Genomic DNA, 16177 nt, shown 5'->3' with positions numbered 1-16177 from the left:
GGCTGTAACTCGAAATATATCTCACACTGATTTAGGAAACCCCGACAGGCTTTTGGGGAACCATCAAACTTGGCAGGTGTCGGTAAATGGAGACAAGGAGCAGAAACAGGAATGGTGGGTGGGGATACCACCAAAGGTACTGCAGTCGGCACACTGGACGCCCCTGAACTACAGAGGGTTACTTGTATTCCATCCAGCCGAGAGGAGAGGTCCTGGAGACAGCGGATCACATGGCCCTGTGCAGTCTCTTGACGTTCAAGGCAGGCTGCAAGTTCTTGCATCGGCCTGGTCGCTTGGACCTGGTCTCCGGCCGGATCCATTAGGTCAGTGCTTACTGTCACAACTGAGGGCTGGTGCTGACCAGGGGGAAACCTCAGTTGTAGGGGCTGAGGTATATGTGTACCTGGGAGGCAGTACAGGGTTCTTGGACATATAGGGTACCTTTAGAACAAATGCCCGAAGGCGTGACCAAGACAACGAAGGAAAGTTCAAAGGTTTTATTAAACACAGTTCAGAGGAATACTGATGACTTGGTACTGGTAATAGGAAACAGTTCAGAGGAGTACCGATGGCGGAACACCGATGGAGACTTGGGATCGATGGCGGAACACCGATGGAGACGGGATCGATGGCGGAACACCGATGGAGACTTGGGATCGATGGCGGAACACCGATGGAGACTTGGGATCGATGGCGGAACACCAATGGAGACTTGGGATCGATGGCGGAACACCGATGGAGACTTGGGATCGATGGCGGAACACCGATGGTCACTGGAGATCGATGGTGGAACACCGATGGTGACTTGGGATCGATGGCGGAACACCGATGGTGACTTGGGATCGATGGCGGAACACCGATGGTCACTGGAGATCGATGGTGGAACACCGATGGTTACTGGCAGGGCAGAGCACTGCTGAAAGCTGGTGTCGGTAACTGCCAGTCACAGGATGCAATGATGAGACATTGCAGAGTCAGGCTGTACTGCAGAGAAAGTCCATGGGAGGACTGCACACTGGGATCACTGAAGACAATTGAAGCATTGACATCTTTCCACCCCAGGAACAAGATATTTATACCAGCTGGGAAACAGGGATTGGCTGGCTGATTAACCAGAGACCAGAGTGCAGCTGCTGGGTAATCAGGCTGAGAGCAGAGTGCAGCTGATAGGCTGAAAGGTATCATGTGATTAGGAAAACATGGCTGCGCCCATGTTAGCTTTTGGAGTGAAAGATTGTTTGTAACTTGCATGTGAAACTTAACCCTGATGCTGCCAGAATCACAGTAAGGAGATTAGAGACAATGAGATGCAGCGTCCTGCACACAGACAGTGCAGATGGAATCCAGGCTTGGAACACTGGGACAGTCTCAGGAGACATTTGGAAGGTAAATACTGATAAGGAATTACCTGGATCGTGACATTGTGAATCTGGCACTGTGGGGGAATTTGTATACCTGGCACTGTGGGGGCATTTGTATACTTGGCACTGTGGGGGCATATGTATATCTGGCACTCTGGGAGCATTTGTGGATCTGGCACTGTGGGAGCATTTTTATACCTGGCACTGTGGGGGCATTTGTGGATCTGGTGCTGTGGGGGCATTTGTATACCTGGCACTGTGGGGGCATTTGTATACATGGCACTGTGGGGGCATTTGTGGATCTGGTGCTGTGGGGGCATTTGTATACCTGGCACTGTGGGGGAATTTGTGGTTCTGGCACTGTGGGGGCATTTGTATACCTGGCACTGTGGGGGAATTTGTGGTTCTGGCACTGTGGGGGCATTTGTGGATCTGGCACTGTGGGGGCATTTGTGGATCTGGCACTGTGGGGGAATTTGTATACCTGGCACTGTGGGGGCATTTGTGGATCTGGCGCTGTGGGGGCATTTGTATACTTGGCACTGTGGGGGCATATGTATATCTGGCACTCTGGGAGCATTTGTGGATCTGGCACTGTGGGAGCATTTTTATACCTGGCACTGTGGGGGCATTTGTGGATCTGATGCTGTGGGGGCATTTGTATACCTGGCACTGTGGGGGCATTTGTGGATCTGGCGCTGTGGGGGCATTTGTATACCTGGCACTGTGGGGGCATTTGTATACATGGCACTGTGGGGGCATTTGTGGATCTGGTGCTGTGGGGGCATTTGTATACCTGGCACTGTGGGGGAATTTGTGGTTCTGGCACTGTGGGGGCATTTGTGGATCTGGCACTGTGGGGGCATTTGTATATCTGGCAAAGTGGCGGCATTTGTGTATCTGGCACTGCATTGGCATGTGTATCTTACACTGCACTATTGGGGCATATGTGTATCACATCCCATTTTAATTGGCCACACCCATTGGCGTGGCGCGCGCACTCAGTACCTCTAGGGGGCAGAACTACTGGGGGGGTAGGGTAATTTTTAAGTTGATAATTTTTGTATGGCCCCCGAAGGATTTTATAAATATCCAAATGGCCCTTGGTAGAAAAAAGGTTCCCCACCCCTGATCTATAGTGTTAAATATTAATACTGTATTCCATATAGTATCCAGAGTATAAAAAGACCAAAATGTACATTAATGTCCAGGGATGGTACTAGGTTCTTCTACTGCTTCCCCAAACCCCCGTACTTGCTCCAATGTGCCGCAGAGTGGATTGCATTTGGAAACCACCCTCTAGAAATCCTGCGTTTGCCACTGCCTGTGCCCACCTCTTAATCTGGCTATGGATTTACTGTATCAGCCACTAGGATGTGGATACAGTTTCCAGGTAGTGAGTATACGTTTGTGATTATTCATGTCAACACATTATCTTAGTATACCCACTTTTTCATTAAAGTAGTGATAAAGTACTGTACTTCTAAAGTTTTTCCAAAATAATCCCTCTTTTAACTTTTTTCTCTTCATATACAATTCCTATCAGTCAGGACCTCCAAGGGCATGGACAAGTCCAGGGAAACATGACTGCGTGCCATAAAAAGAAAAATGAGGAAAAAGGGGGACAATGTCCTCCTTAGCAGGTGACCCAGGCCCCTGCCAGGCCCTCCAACTAGCTTGGGCCCCAGTAATTAGTACCCTTTCCCCCAGAGGCAATTCAAGAGAGGAGGAGGCCGTGTGCAGGCTCAGTCTGGGCCCTCTCCTCTCTAGCCATTGGCAGCGCTTATTTTTGGGCACTAGGGTCACTGAGGACACTATCGCTGTCCCAGAGTCTACAGCGCATTTGCAGATCTCTGGGAGGAAAATGGCGTGGCAGCCATTTTCCCAGTGACTTCTATTGCACAATTTTCCTAGTGATTTCGACAGTGCTGCTGCAGTGCCGTGAGGCTCCAGAGGACCCCCCCCGGGGGCCATGTGCACCGTACACACTGCACCCATTATAAAAACTCCAGTGAACTCCCCCCCCCCCCCCCCTCTCCCTCGGTGCCTCTCATATTAGACAGAGGGTGAAATGTATTAATAGACATCGCCGCCCATCACTGCCGATCTTCATGATGCTAATCGCATATGTACTAGCATGCACAGAATTACAGGGCTGGCCACAGGGCATGCTTGGAGGGATCCGATCGGATCCCTCACACCAGTGCTGCGAAGAGAAGCCCATAGGCTTCTATGGAGTATCACCCGGCGGCCGCTGCTTAGTGCATTAGAAAATGCGGTAATCGTGGGTTTACTGCATTTTCCGCTTACCGTATATACTCGAGTATAAGCCGACTTTTTCAGCACCTTTTTTTGTGCTGAAAAAGCCACTTCGGCTTATACTCGAGTCAGTTGTAGGAGGGACACGGAGGGCACAGCGCGCGGCTCTCCTGTGTCCCTCCTGCATCTCCGGCGGCAGCGGAGTGTATGTGTAAAGGAAGTGCATGAACCGGCACTTCCTTTAACACACACACGCCGCTGCCGCCGGAGACGCAGGAGGGACACAGGAGAGCCGCGCGCTGCGCTCTCCGTGTCCCTCCTTCAGAAGACAGCACGGGAGCGGTAAGTAACTGGCAGCATGAGGGCATATCTAGTACTGTGGGGCATATCTGGCACATCTGCAATGTGGGGCACATCTGGCACTGTGGGGCATATCTGGCACTGTGAGGCATATCTGGCAGCATGAGGGCATATCTGGCACTGTGGGGCATATCTGGCACTGTGGGGCATATCTGGCAGCATGAGGGCATATCTGGCACTGTGGGGCATATCTGGCACATCTGGCACTGTGGGGCATATCTGGCAGCATGAGGGCATATCTGGCACATCTAGCACTGTGGGGAATATCTGGCAGCATGAGGGCATATCTGGCAGCATGAGGGCATATCTGGCACATCTGGCACTGTGGGGCATATCTGGCAGCATGAGGGCATATCTGGCACTGTGGGGCATATCTGGCAGCATGAGGGCATATCTGGCAGCATGAGGGCATATCTGGCACATCTGGCACTGTGGGGCATATCTGGCAGTATGAGGGCATATCTGGCACTGTGGGGCATATCTGGCACTGTGGGACATATCTGGCAGCATGAGGGCATATCTGGCACTGTGGGGGCATATCTGGCAGTATGAGGGCATATCTGGCACTGAGGGCTGTGTATGTCTAGAGCTGCATTTCCCACCCTAGACTTATACTCGAGTCAATACGTTTTCCCAGGTTTTTGTGGTAAAATTAGGTGCCTCGGCATATATTCGGGGCGACTTATACTCGAGTATATATATACGGTAGTACATCCCGCCTGTACCCTCTATTTATTTCCCAGTGATAAAAGACATTCTTCATGTGTTTCATACCACACAGTAAAAGCTCACACTGTAAATAAATTGTGTATATACTGTAGGAATCAAGAGGAAGACAGTCATTTAATACAGCCTTCGCAGGGTACTGTAAATTCACTAAATCTATACTGCCTGGATTACCACATCCAAACTCTTCTATTTACCATCACTTGTGGGTAGAAAACAAACAAATGATCTTTTTTCACTCATCATAGGCCGGTGATGTCTAAAGGTTACTGCTGTCCTCTGGAGATATAGGAATCTTTAGTTCTTTGTAAACATAAGTGTACACTAGTATGTGATGTATTCCACATCAAGAGAATATGCCGCCAGATATATATTTACAATTCTGCTCGGAATCTTCACCGTCCATCTTCTGGGACTCCCTGTGTCTCCCTTATTTGCCAGTGATATTTTGTTCCTCCATAATATTACCAAAGCAATCTTGTGTAAAAATTAAATTAGGTAAATCAATTTAAATGAATGCAATTTGCAGCAGAGAACAGAGTCAGAATAATAGAAGCGTGGATATACAGTTTGTGAAATTCTCGGTGACTGCTCCAGAGATGTTTGCAAGCATTAACTCACACATTTGGTCGCTTTTCAGAGCTGACAAAAGTACTGTAAAGTTTTATACACAACTTTGGAGAAAATTGTGGAGGTGTTGTCTTAGCAACCAATCAGATTGTAGCTATCATTGTGTAGACTGTACTAAAAGATGGCTAGAATCTGATTGGCTGTTATGGGTAAAACCTTCACTCAGGGCCAGACTGGCTATCTGGCACTTACAGCAAATATCAGAATGGGCCAATAGCCTTATGGACCGGCTCAGCCATCTGAAAACCCTGCCAAGCAGCTCTGCCTCCCGGCACTCTTCTTGGTCAGCATACAGAGAGATGGAGTCTGCCGCAAAGACATACCTACATGCATAGGTGTGCGCAGGGGGGGGTGCCTGGTGCGCACAGGCACCCCCTAATATCCGGCACCCCGATCTCACATGCCTGATGCAGTGATCGCCAAGCAGGCTGATTACTGTCCCCTCTGCGTTGCACCCTGTCAGGACTGCATTACTGATCGGACGCCTCGGTTAATCAAGGGTGCCACTGCCACCGGCTTTCAAACTCCCGGCTCCATCTCCATGTACAAAGACTGCACGATGTGACGTGATTACGTAATGCGGCTCGCACGCCCACCCGTCACACCCGACACACGCCCACCTCTCTCCTTCTATTCTATGCCAACGCCAGCCACTGATAAGGAGCAGCATGTAGTCAACTTTCCTCTTAGGAAGACAAATTCAATACTGGCAGGCGGCTGGCATCAGCATTGACACATCACTCGTTTTTCCAGCAGCAGCAGTACTAGTCTGCGACTGTGAGTATCAGTGAGTGACTGACTTGTAAGTAAGCTGCTGCAGCTTGCAGGGGAAAGAGAGGTGGAGCCAGACCAGGCTGAGGAGGAGCAGTGTGTGCTATCAAGGGTGTTTGTTTGGTGCACACCACAACATCTGACAATGCATCTGAATTATTAGGATTGGTATAAGGGTGGATATTTTATATTGCGTTGACCATCAATAGATGGTTCTAGACACGCCCAAAAGGCGGTGCTAGACACACCCCTCCAACGGTGCACCCCCTAATAAATTGTGCTGCACACGCCTATGCCTACATGACTTACAAAGTGCTCCCATAAGACATGACCATGCCCACGTGAGTAGTGGCCTCAACTTGCAAGGCATGGCCACATCCCTTTTTCCACCATAGGCACATGCAAAATGACAAAGCCAGGCTGCTCAGTCCGTCACTGGCTCCACTTCTTAGCAGAGTTGATATATCTCTCCCATAGTGTTCTTTTAATTATATACTAGGGATTAGGGGTATATAAACTAAAAACCGATCTGAGTTGATGTTTGATCGATGTCTGGTTGATTTTGTATTTCAGGGTCTAAATTCCACATTTACAGAGTCCGTATTTCGGAATATTCCGTATTTCGGAATATTTGGATATGGGATACTCAACCTGTACTAATAGATGACTTTTGAATTTTTTTTAAATGATGTTGAAAATCATCTGTTAGTAAATGTGTGATTTAGGGGTACATTTACTAAGCAGTGATAAGAGCGGAGAAGTGAGCCAGTGGAGAAGTTGCCCATGGCAACCAATCAGCACTGACGTAACATCTATAATTTACATACTATAAAATGATACAGAGCTGCTGATTGGTTGATGGGAAAACTTCTCCACTGGCTTACTTCTCTGCTCTTATCACTTAGTAAATGTTCCCCTTAGATCCTGAAACACAAAATCAAACAAAAATGGGACAAACATTGACCAAAATTCAACGCAAATCGACTTTTAGTAAATATACCCCTGCATGTAACTTTGGGGGGTGGGGCAGAACGGTCTCATCATTAGGCCCTACCCCAACACTGGGAGACATCCCCGAGCCGCAGGTTGGTGGCACGGGGTGGAGCTAAAGAGCCCGTTCCCAATACTGGTAAACACCTGTGATTCACAGGTCAGAGGTCAGGGGCTAAATAAGTCATCTCAATCATTTAGTTTCGCCCCTTTCCGCGGCTCTGCAATTGCCGGTAATTATTACACCATCCTGCTCGCTTGACTAGGAAGTGGGCAGAATGCGAGAGAGTCGCCTACTCTTCAAGGGGCTTTTTGGGACTACCCTAAAAATCTGGAGTCTCCTCGCAGCTTCAGGGAGGGTAGGCAAGTATTTTTTTCACATACTGTACTATGGGGCTATGAAGCTTCATAGTGATAGGAAATGGTGACAGCAGTGTAATAGTATCTTTCAGGAGCATAAAATGGTCTAGTGATAATGATACCTTTTACATATGTCTTATGGTCCAACATGGTCATGGCCAGACCCATATAGTCAACAGAATTCCAAGAAAATGTGATTCCCAATCCAAAACCCTGTATTACTGACCAAAGGCTGCCCTGCCTATCATATGGGGGACATCCATGTACTAAGCAGGGATAAAAGTGGAGAAGTGAGCCAGTGGAGAAGTTGCCCATGGCAACCAATCAGCATTGACGTAACATTTATAATTTGCATACTATAAAAGTATACAGAGCAGCTGATTGGTTGCCAGGGGCAGCTTCTCCACTGGCTCACTTCTCCACTTTTATCACTGCTTAGTACATGTCCTTCTATGCTACTATATGTATTGCTGCCTGACAACATTTTATAATACATACCGAAATACAGTATATATTACGTTCAGCTCACCCCCTGCTTGTGTTGTCTTTTCCTATCCCCCACCCCACCCAGTCTCGCAGTGGGAGCTCCTGTGGTGCGTGCCCCGGCTTCCTCTGAGTGGTCTTTCGCGAGAAGGGACAGACCTTATGAAATTATTATATAGATCATCCATTTACAGTGATGTGTGTGTGTGTGTGTGTGTGTATATATATATATATATATGTATGTGTATGTACATACTGTATATAAACACACACAAACACCTATATACTGTATGTGTATGTGCATACTATATATAAACACACACAAACGCCTATATATGTATAGACACAGACAAGCACACAGTATACAGTATATACCCAATGAAAAATATGATGAGCAATACATGTAAAGTTTAATCCAATAATGATTTTTCCACAAATGTAATCAGTCTACATGACAAGAATGTGCCTCAAAATTGGTTTTATGATCTCATTTTTGTTTTAGGAAGGCATGTGAGCCCAACAATTATCTATAAAGATCGCAAAAATGATTTATTAAGGCATTTTGTTATCCTGACCTTTACACGCCACATCCAGAGCAGTTTAAACGAATATAATCATGAGCTGCCCTGTCCTCTGGTTCTCGGGGAAGCTCTGCATGCAGCAATGACATTTCACAATTTCCCTTGTCATTGTTTACAGAAAAGCGTTGACTTTTTAAGTGTTGACAACATATTTTCACTTTGTGAGCTAAAAGGTTTCAAACACTATTAGCATTCCAAACTGATTAAAATGATTACTGCTGTTCTTATTATTATTATTATTATTATTATTATTATTATTATTATCCTTTACTTATATAGTGCCACATAGGGTCCGCAGCGCCCAGTTACAGAGTACATAAATAATCAAAACAGGAAAAGAGTGACTTACAGTACAAGACAACATAGGACAAGTACAGGGTATATAAACATAGCTGTGTCGGCAGACGACACTGACATAAATATCCGGGTGGCAGAGAACTGAGGGATTTGGTGCCGTCGAAGGGAGTACTAAAAAGAAGATAGGTTCAGTCAGGGCCGATGTAAGGTTTCTCGGCACCCTAGGCAAAACTTCTGCCTACTGTCCCTTCCCCCTACCCGACCTTCAGATGAATGGCATGCTGCTGCTCTCCCCCACCCCCAGTCTGTTGCATGGTTGCTGTCTTCTCCCCATCTCCCCAGTCTGTGTGGGTGCCTGCTTCTCACACCCTCCCCTCCCCCATCCCTGTTAAATGTCTGCTGTTCTATCTCCCCCACCATCTGTGTGCATGCCTGCTGCTCATCTCTGCCCCCCCCTCCTCACACACACACACACACACACACACACACACACACACACACACACACACACACACACACACACACACACACACACTGCTGCTCTCCCCCACTTTCCTAATCAAATGCAGGCAGTGCTGCCTAGTGGAAGGTCCGGCCCTGGGTACCGTCAGAGATGGAAAAGCACATGAGGGAAGAGGGCCCTGCTTGTGACAGCTGGCATTCTAAAGGGGAGGGGCAGACAGACGGGTGACACAGAGGGATCGAAAGTGAGCATGGGACAGAGGGCTTAGGATGAGAGATGGCTGGGTTTGGTGAAGATTTGGGTCTTGTGAGCCCATTTGAAGTTTTGTAGAGAGGTGGAGAGTCTTGTTTTGTTCATACGTTTGTAAATCCAGTCATCAGGATACAGAGACATGTGAGTTCACTGCTGTGCTGTTTATTCCCTCACCAACTCCAGGCACACTGCACACTGGACCACCCACTTCCCAGCATCCCCCTGGTCCCAGGGACCATCACTGAAGATTCAGGCTTACACAGATTAGTAAGGGAGTGTCTACAAATATTAAGCATTCTAATACACTAACATCACATCCTCTTTTCTTTAAAGATAAGCCCTGTACGCTTCAATGCAACAATTAACAACGTCATATTAAGAACATCGGGGGTCATTCCGAGTTGTTCGCTCGCAAGCCGTTTTTAGCAGCTTTGCACATGCTAAGCCTACGCCTACTGGGAATGAATCTTAACATCTTAAAATTGCGAACGATGTATTCGCAATATTGCGATTACACACCTCGTAGCAGTTTCTGAGTAACTTCAACCTTACTCGGCATCTGCGATCAGTTCAGTGCTTGTCGTTCCTGGTTTGACGTCACAAACACACCCAGCGTTCACCCAGACACTCCCCCGTTTCTCCGGCCACTCCTGCGTTTTTTCCGGAAACGGTAGCGTTTCTTCCCACACGCCCATAAAACGGCCTGTTTCCGCCCAGTAACACCCATTACCTGTCAATCACACTACGATCGCCAGAACGATGAAAAAGCCGTGAGTAAAAATCCTAACAGCATAGCAAATTTACTTGGCGCAGTCGCAGTGCGGACATTGCGCATGCGCATTAAGCGGAAAATCGCTGCGATGCGATAAAACTTACCGAGCGAACAACTCGGAATGACCCCCATCATCTAACACGTTTCAATGAGTCTCTCAGGTCTGCGTATTTCCCTTTGGGTCTTTCACACACAGTCTGTGTTTCATCTACCATGTTGTACCTTTCTAGAATCGTGGTTTGTTCACCATTATGAGGATCATTATACATGTCAGATGAAGGGTATTCTTCAGTCATGTTGTCTTCATTATGGTTAGGTTGAGATCTTAAATCCACCCGATTTCTTCTTACTTCCGTTCCACGCTCTGTACGTATAGTATAAGATCTTGGTGCTACTTGTGCTTGCACAATACCCTTCTTCACCCAAATACCTTTCTCGTGATCTCTGAGACAGACTTGGTCACCTGATTTTAGATCAGATAAGCTTTTTGCTCGCCTGTCATGGAAGAGTTTCTGTTTCGCCTGTTGATGTTCCTTACTCAGTCTGACCAACGCTGAGTTATGTGTATTAAGCAGTTCATCATGTATCGGGAGATTTGCTCTAATCCTCCTTCCCATCAGCAGTTGTGCATGAGAAAGTCCATTCTGTAAAGGTGTACTGCGGTAGATTAAAATACTTTTGTAGAAATCTTCTTTACCCTCTTGAGCTTTTTTCATGAGACTCTTTACAGTTTTTACTGAACTTTCCACCAACCCATTTGAGCATGGATAGTGGGGACTTGACGTAGTATGGACAAATTCCCACTCATCAGCAGATTGTCTAAATTCAGCACTGGAAAACTGAGGACCATTGTCAGTGAACACTTCCATAGGAACACCATGCCTTGCAAAGATTGACTTCATGCAATTGATTACGGCTTTACTAGTAGTTGTATGTAGTGTCTTCACCTCAGGGTAGTTAGAGTAATAATCAGTCACGACAATGTACGTTTTCCCATTACAATCCAACAAATCTGTGCCAACTTTCTGGTACGGTCTCTCTGGCACTGAGTGAGAACTCAGTGGCTCGACCTGTTGTTTCGGTCTATACGTAAGACATAATTCACATGTAGCTGTAGTCTGTGCTATGTCTTGGTTCATTCTTGGCCAATACATAACTTCACGTGCTCTCCGCTTACATTTTTCTTCTCTTAAGTGGCCTTCATGTATCTTGCACAGCATAGTTTTTCTTAGTCGTACAGGTATGACAAACCTATTGCCTTTGTAAATAACACCATCGACAACTGTAAGGTCACTGCGGTACATCCAATAATCATGGATAGACAGCGGGCACGCATGTTTTTCTGCTGGCCAACCTTTCAGAATGATATCTTTCAACACTTTCATTGTGTCATCTGTCTCAGTTTCTTTCCTAATCTGTTCTTGTCTTGCAAGAGACACTGGTAGAGAAGCTACGATCAAATTAACATAGGCTTCTATCTCTTCATCCATCAGACTTTTGGAACCTTCACTTTTGTCCACAGCACGAGAAAGTGTATCAGCAATGTACATGTATTTGCCGGGACAGTACAGCAAGTGTACATCATATTTCTGTAGTCTGATAAGCATTCGTTGAATTCTCATGGGACAGTAATGTAATGATTTAGTCATGATAGCTATCAATGGCTTGTGGTCAGTTTCCACTGTAAATGTTTGACCATGCACAAACTGATGAAATCGCTCACATGCATATGTGATCGCTAGAAGTTCTTTTTCTATCTGAGCATACCTTTTTAAGCACTTGTTAGTGCTCTTGATGCATAGATTACTGGTTGCCATGTATCCTCATGTTCTTGTAACAGCACTGAGCCTAGGCCAAATTGCGAAGCATCTGCTGAAATTCTTATTCTTTTCGCAGGATCAAAGAATTTTAGCACTGGTTGCTCTGTAATGATCTTTTTCAAGTTTTGCCAACTTTCTTCTTGTTCATGTGACCACATCCACTCATTATCTTTGTCCAACAACCTAAGAGAGGCTGTTCATTCAGAGAGTTGAGAAATAAACTTTCCTAAGTAAGTAATCATTCCTAGGAATCTTCTGACCTCGTCTTTGTTGTTAGGACGTTCCATGTTCACTATGGCTGATATTTTCCTTGGGTCTGGTTTTACACCTTGATCCGAGACCACGTCGCCCATAAAGGTAAGTGTATTCACGCCAAATTCACATTTGTCCTTGTTTAGCTTTAGATTCACTTTCTTGACAAGTTCCATTACTTGTCTCAATCTAGAATCATGTTCTTCCTTTGTAGATCCCCAGACAATAATGTCATCCATCATTGTTTCAACACCTGGAATATGTTCAAAAATCATGTGTATCTTTTTGTGATATACTTCTGGAGCAGACAATATTCCATATGGTAGTTGAAGAAATCTGTATCGACCTTCTGGTGTATTAAATGTACAAAGCTTTGAGCTGGCCTCATCTGGCTTCATTTGCCAGAATCCTTAAGATGCGTCCAATTTACTGAACCATTTTGCTCCCGCAAATTGCACATGATTTCATCTCTGGTTGGTAGTTTGAAATGTTCTCGTTTAATAGCTTTGTTTAAATCTCTCGGGTCTAGACATATTCTGAGTTGTCCATTTTTCTTTTCAACAATTACTAAGGAGCTTACCCATTCAGTAGGCTCACCAACTTTCTGTATCACACCCAAGGCTTCCATGCGATTTAACTCTTGTTTCAGTTTTTCTCTGAGCGCAAACGGCACTTTTCTACAGGGGTGTATCACTGAAGAAACTTGCGTGTCTATATTTATTTTATGCTCTCCAGGCAAACAACCTAGACCTTCAAACAAGTCTCTGTATTCTGTAAACATTGATTTGCAGTCATCTTCTACTTGTGATGTCACCATAAAAACTTTCTTTAGCGAGCTTAGTTTCTCACAGGAACTTAATCCTAGAATCGGTTGCACATTTTTATCCACAATCAGTAGAGATGTTTTAAACTGTTGTCCCTTATATTTCAGTGTCACTAAGCATGTACCTTTCACAGGAATTTCCTCCCCAGTGTACCCTGTAACTTTCACTTTGGCTGGATGAATTTTAGGTTTTACTCTTAAAGTCTTATAGTCTTGAAATTATATTAAATTCACCTGCGCACCAGTATCAAGCTTAAAGGGAATGACAATCTCGTTCACAGTTAAAGGGACAATCCATTCTTTCTTATCTGCACTGCAAAGTTCAATGCAATCCACAAAGAATTCATCTGTTTGTTTAACAGCATGCACTTTAGTTGTTTTACTTTTAATTTTACAGCATTTGGCAAAGTGATTAAGTCTACCACATTTCATGCAGGTTTTACCATAAGCAGGGCACATTTTAGGATTGTGAGCATTTCCACATCTACTACACATTTCCTTATTAGACTGTGGCTTAGACTGCTTCATTCTTGAGAATGGAGGTTTGCATGGCTCTGTTTTCTGCACTACATGCACATCAGCTTCCTTGTGTAACTTTTTGGCTTGAAATCTAGTTATTTCTGCAGATTTACACATAGTCACTGCCTTTTCTATTGTTAGGTCTTGCTCTCTCAGCAATCTCTCTCTGAGTCCATTATCAGGTATTCCACAGACATTAAGATCTCTAATCAGTGAATCCTTTAAATCACCAAACTCACAGGTTTTACTGAGTGATTGCAGCTCTGTAACATACTGATCAAATCCATCTACAGACTTCTGATCACATGAGAAAAACTATCTTTCATATGTCACATTTTTCCTTGGCACAAAGTAATCTTCAAACTTTTGCATTATAGAAGATAGCACCATATTCTGCCCCTCATCAAACTGAAAACTATTATAAATGTCCAGCACATCCTCTCCTATCACATGGAGGAAAATGGATGCCTTCGTTTTGTCAGCCTCTGAATCAGCTCCACATGCAGCAAGATATATATTAAACCTTTGCTTAAATCTTTTCCAGTTACGAGACATCAGCATGCTGGTTGGAGGAGCCAGTTTATCCATGGTTACTCACTGTTTGAAGATAGGAGCACACGGCAGGCTTTGCAGACACCGAGTATCACAGCCACAGACTTCTGCAAGATTCTTTCACACTCTGAGAGCACTAGCAGTCCAAGTTAAGCATCTTCTGACACCATGTTTTGTTCATACGTTTGTAAATCCAGTCATCAGGACACAGAGACATGTGAGTTCACTGCTGTGCTGTTTATTCCCTCACCAACTCCAGGCACACTGCACACTGGACCACCCACTTCCCAGTATCCCCCTGGTCCCAGGGACCATCACTGGAGATTCAGGCTTACACAGATTAGTAAGGGAGTGTCTACAAATATTAAGCATTCTAATACACTAACATCACAAGTCTGAGGGGGAGAAGTAGAGAATTCCAGAGAAAGGGAGCAGCACATCAAAATCTTGGAGGTAGGAGTGGGAGGAGGTAATCAATAGGCAGGAGAGGAGACCTGAATTAGCGGAGCAAAGAGGATGGGCGGGAGTTTAAGGGGAGATAAGATCAGACATGTAAATGGGAGAGGAGTGGGTGAGGGCTTTGTAGGTGAGTGTGAGAAGCTTGAAATGGATTCTGAAAGGGAAGTGGAGCCAGGTAAGGGCTTGTAAGAGAGGGGAGATGCATGCAGTACATTTGGTGAGGAAGATGAGCCGGGCAGCAGCATTGAGGATAGATTGGAGTGGAGAGGGAGGCATTTGTCAAGGGTGTCAGATAGAAGATTACAGTAATCCAGTCTGGAGATGACCAGCGAGTGGATAAGGGACATTGGGGTCTCTTTACTAAGCCTTAGATGCAGATAAAGTGGTTGGAGATAAAGTACCAGCCAATCAGCTCCTAATTGTCATTTTTCAAACCCAGCCTGTGACATGGCAGAAAGGAGCTGATTGGCTGGTACTTTATCTCCAACAACTTTATCTCCATCCAAGGCTTAGTAAATAGACCCCTTAGTGTTATCCTGGCTGAGAAAAGGTTGGATCCTGGTAATATCGTTGATATGAAAATGACAGGTTTGTGAGAGGTGCTGAATGTGTGGTTTGAAGGAGAGGGAGAAGTCAAGGATTACTCCAAGACAGCACACTTGGGGGCTAGAGGAGATAGTTGTGCCATCAATAGATAATGAGATTGTGGGTGGTGAGGTTGTGCGAGAGGGTGGGAAGATGATAAGCTCAGTCTTAGACATGTTAAGTTTAAGAACACACTAGGACATCCAGGAAGAGATAGCAGAGAGACAGCTGGATACACGAGTGAGGACAGCAGGAGAGAGGTCAGGGGATGAAAGGTAGATTTGAGTATCATCAGTAAAGGGATGATATTGTGAGTCAAAAGAGATAATGAGCTCACCTAAAGAGGGCGTATATATAGAGAGAAAAAGAGCGGACCAAGAACAGAACCTTGGGGGACACCTACAGTTAGTGGAAGTGTGTGTGTGTGGGGTAGGGGGGTGGAGTAATAGCACTGCCAATTTACAGTACAGACCAAGCCCGTCTTTATGACTGCAACATAGGGAAATTAAAAGCAATTTTGTGTAGAGACTACACCTAGTGAAATGCAGTGGTGGCAGTATAAAGCAGAGATGTACACAGTCGGTTTGGAGATATCTAACATACCGAAGCTTGGAGGTTACAAGTCAAACCAATATTTCAGGTCTTTCTGCCAAGTCTGTATCTCAATGCAATGTAAAATATGATTTTCCTGGAAATGTTGGATCTTCCATGTTTTGGATTGCACATAAGGGTTCCTCCCTAGGGATCAGTCGCCACTTCACACACGAGAGTGTAGGGAAACGGTGTGGGCTGTAGCTGGTCTTAAAGGATGCCATTAGGATGCCATTAGGAGGACAGAGAGAGTTGAGGTAGGTAGGATGTT

The sequence above is a fragment of the Pseudophryne corroboree genome, chromosome 4 (assembly GCF_028390025.1).
Source record: "Pseudophryne corroboree isolate aPseCor3 chromosome 4, aPseCor3.hap2, whole genome shotgun sequence".
In the NCBI taxonomy this organism is placed as follows: domain Eukaryota; kingdom Metazoa; phylum Chordata; class Amphibia; order Anura; family Myobatrachidae; genus Pseudophryne; species Pseudophryne corroboree.
Note: the sequence above shows the minus strand (reverse complement) of the source record.